This window comes from Pleurodeles waltl, chromosome 7 (assembly GCF_031143425.1).
Source record: "Pleurodeles waltl isolate 20211129_DDA chromosome 7, aPleWal1.hap1.20221129, whole genome shotgun sequence".
NCBI lineage: Eukaryota > Metazoa > Chordata > Amphibia > Caudata > Salamandridae > Pleurodeles > Pleurodeles waltl.
Genome location: NC_090446.1, coordinates 1,392,108,222 through 1,392,112,541, shown reverse-complemented (window position 1 = coordinate 1,392,112,541; position 4,320 = coordinate 1,392,108,222).

Genomic DNA, 4,320 nt, shown 5'->3' with positions numbered 1-4,320 from the left:
GGTGGATCTGTTGTCCTCATCGATACAAGCCATCTTTCTGGGTCCGCGTCACTACCGGGTCTTGGGAAGATTCAAGATAATCCACTTTCAGAATGAGGTATCTTACATGGAGGAAATTTCCCTGATGCAGGAGGCCAGGACAGAGATGTTATTGTGGTTGGACCATTTGGAGGAGTGGAATGGCCACAGATCAACATCATATGTGGTCATCGAATCAGATGCCATCCTTTGGGGCTTGGGAGACAAGTTGTGGAAATATTTCCACAGGGGGAAGGTGGCCACAGGAAGAATTGTCCATGCACATCAACTGTTTGGAACTCCTGGTGGTTTTTTTTCTCATCCTGAGTTTGACTCCTACTGGAGATTGACAATTGGTCAGTAGTCGAGTACATCAACAAGCTGAGGGGCACCAGATTCTGGCTGCTGATGGAGATTGCCATTAATTTTTGGAACTGTTGCCTACAACAAGACATGAAAGTTGCAGTGGTTCACATCCTGGGCCAATCCAACACAGTAAATAGCAAACTGGCCCAGGAGGTGAACCAACTGGTGTCTCCATCCGCAAGTGTTCCAGCAAATCTGCCTCAAGTGGAGCACCCCAGTCAGGGACTTATTTGCATCCAGACTGAATGCACAAGTACCTCTTTTCTTCAGCTGGGAACTGGATCCAGAGGCAATGCAGGTTGACGCCGTCCTATAAGATTGGAGAGAGGGCTTCAACTATGCTTTCCCGCTTCACAATGATAGCCAAGGTGGTGAATCGCATCAGGGGTCATCGGACGGAGATGATTTTAGTGACTCCAATAAGGAAATCTCATTTGAGGTTTCGTTTACTTCTGGAACTGACTTGTGACCAACCGGTTCGGCTCCAATCTGATCCTCAGGTGCACTGGGGTGGGGGGGCTTCATCCATTGATTGTGGACAACCTACTGTACCTGATGGTGTGGTGCATTTCAGGCAGTGCTGGGGCCTGCAAGGCCTTTTACTGGAGGTTTCCTTGTTCATTCAGTAATCCTGGGTACTGGGCAGCTACAAGCAATACAGATCAGCTTGGGCTGTGTTGTGCGGTTAGTGTCTGGAAAGGCAAGTGGATCCTGTGGCGGTAGACATTGTCTTGTGTTGGTTGTGAAATAACAGCAGAAGGCAAGGCATACTCCACTGTTAATTTGCAGGTCGCAGACAATCCGGGAGGATCTCATTCACTCATTTTCAGGCCTTTGAGTTGTATCAGGTTGCCTCTTCCCCTCTTCTACTCCTTACTCCAAGATTTGGAACATCAGTCTAGCATTGCACATATTCAATAACTCGCAGGACAACAAAATGCAACACACCCCTATTCCACTACCCCACTTTCCCAGACAACCCTAAACTCTGCATGGTTAGATGTCTGAGAGAATCAGACCTGGGAGGGGAGTTGTGAGGGGGAGGGTCAATCAACTTATCATTTCCATAACAATAAGGTCCTCCCCCACCTTAGCTAAATGGGTTAGATGGATTATGCAGGTGGCAGAGATAGACACTTTTTCTCTGGTGCTCATTCTACCAGACATGTGTTGTTTCCAAAGTCATGTTCCTGAGGGCCAGACTTGAGGACATCCTCAAGGCAGCTGACTAGTCTTCGGGTTCCTCTGGGTCCTGATGTAAAATGAAAATGTCCTAGCAATCTTTAAGGAAAGTTTAAATTCTATTAAGGGCATTGGGGCAAGGATTATTCCACCCGGAAATGGTACCTTGGTCCCTCCTAACATTAATTATTAATAATTTGTTACAACTGTTAATACTCTGATCATTTAATTGTCTTTCAAGTATTGAGTTCTTTAGTATGATCATTGTCATCCATGCATTTTCTTGCATTGTCAATAGGTTTATTCAGTTAATAATGTTTTGGCATGATACTTTGCATATCGGATGTTAGTCTTCTTAAGAAAATAATTTTGATTACTCAATTTGTTGTATAGCTACGGATGACAAGTTTGGAGGTTAATATAGGCATAGAAGGTTTTGAAAGGGCCTGAATAAGTGGGAAACAGATTTTGTCAGACATCCTCAAGCAAAGAAAGAGGAAGAAGAAATGTGACAAGATTATTTGTATGGACTTATGCAGTGTGATTTGGTATTTTGCATTGCATGTTTTTTGGTAGCGTGTTATACATGGCGGGTATTGTAGTTCGTTTCAATTGGCCGCTGTGAATAAACTGTAAATAAAAGTTCAGCATACTCATCACCTCTTCCTACTTAATAGAACTGAAACATCCCTTTACCATTGCTAGGAAATATTTCATTCCATCACTACAAAAGCTCCTTTGTTTATACATAGGACAAGTCAGACATTTCACATCTCCACAGCCTTTTGTGTCTCTGCTAATGAAGAACTTGAATGTCAATAAGCTTGAAGTTTGTAAAATCATTTCTTTCAGTCACGTCCACTCACTGCCTCCTTTTTAAGTCGAGCGTTAGCGTTCGACCTGGTGTATACTTTTAATATAATTTTTACTGTGCGTTAAAGCAATTTAGTTTGTTGGTTGTCCTCTCCTTTAAAAATTACTGCTCGCTAGTGGTCAGTTATGCCTTTTTCTGTTTCAGAGAGGTGACCTTCGACTGTGTCATTCCACTGTGGTTTCTTTATCTGTTGCAGTGATGGACTATTTTTGAAATTTCTTTGGTGCTCCCTTTTAAGCTGCCAGCTGCCTGCGTTTTATTGCAGCATCCCATTCCTCCCTCCTCCGCCCATGTCTCTGACATTTGTTTTGGCTTTATTCCAGTGCTGTCCTCTACCTTGCTCCTATAATAAGCTTATTTTACTAAACAAAGGGCTCCTAAATAAGCTTATTTTACTAAATAAAAACACCAGATGCCCTTGCATCGCATTGAGTCTCTCTCTCTCTCTCCAGGGCCCCTCCCTGCCAGCAGTCACGACATCGCACACAGGGAATTGCTTATCTTTAAGGGGGGGGCATAAATCTTCTCCAGCTGCTCTGCTAACTTCCTTAGAGGTTTTTTTGGGAGGGCTTTTGGTCACTTGACAATTAACTTGTTCCAAATGTGCCAAACCTATTTCATTGCAAATGCTTGTTTTTTAAAGTAATTTCATGCCCGTCCTCCTCTGGCATCCTTGTGGTGCTTTACCTTTTATCTTTTACACTGCCCGTTGTTTGTGCTATCACATCCCACTGTTGTTTTTCCGACACTCTATTGTGTTTTTTTGTTTGTTTTTTACCACACCCTCCCATTGGTCGTTCTTTATTTTAGCTTTTTTTTTTGCATCTTTATATGTCGCAAACTCAACCCGTTTTAGATGAGCACCAGTTGTAACTTATACCAGTGAGCCGGAACCAGCGGGGAGTCAGGTGCAGATAACAGCCTTCTGTTTACACCCCTGAGGGGACGGCTTCATGCTCAACTCGCATTTCCGTCGGTTATGGTCCTCATTGCACGGAATAAGGGTGATCTGTGTCCCAAGTGCTCCAGCTCAGAGCCCTACTGTGTATCCTTAACCCCCCTTAGGGGATGGCTAGTGAGGGCTCCACTGCCTTTGTCTCATCTGAGCCACAAACAGTGGCTTGACTTCGTAGATCTCACTGAGTAAGTCTGGTCATGGCGCTATCCTCCAGCGCTACTCGCAAGGGAAAAGCCAGTTCCGAGTTTATACTTGGTCCCTGGTTAAACAGTGGAATCTTTTCTCCTTACCCGAGTCTGAATTGTGCCCAAACACAGCAGCTGTTGCATTCACAAACACTGTGCATGTGTAACCCAGACTAAGAGCATTTTAACTACCCTATCCTGCCCTTCTCCCCCACCACGACCACCAGGAGCACCACCTTTGTCATTGTAGCGGTTATACGCTGAGCAGTGAGCTGGCGAGTCTAAATAAAAAAAAGTGACATAAATCTGCATCCAAAGATAGGCCAAGTTTTATCATATTCTCAGTGAAAACACAGTGTTTATTTTCATGAATTAAAAAAAAGATTTTGCATTGTTTTACTGCTCTGTTGAGAAAAAAACAGTTGGGTGAAGCATCGGACCTTTACCTTTCACATTCGCCTATTACTAAAGGGCATCCTTTAATGACTTCTTCACACTAATAGGTATCCCAGAGGTGTCTTGTGCTGAAAAACACTAATTCAAAGTCACTTAAACAGCAGTTGTGCCTGACACTTTATAGAGTAGCCATGGCAGAAAGATGTTGCAGTGTGACCCTCTGCACAGAATGTTACACAGCTGTGCTTCATTGTGCTCATTCATACCTATCACATTATCTTACTTTCGGGCACGGTTAGTCACCCCCCACCTCCCCATCTGACTCTAAGTTCTCTACCAGA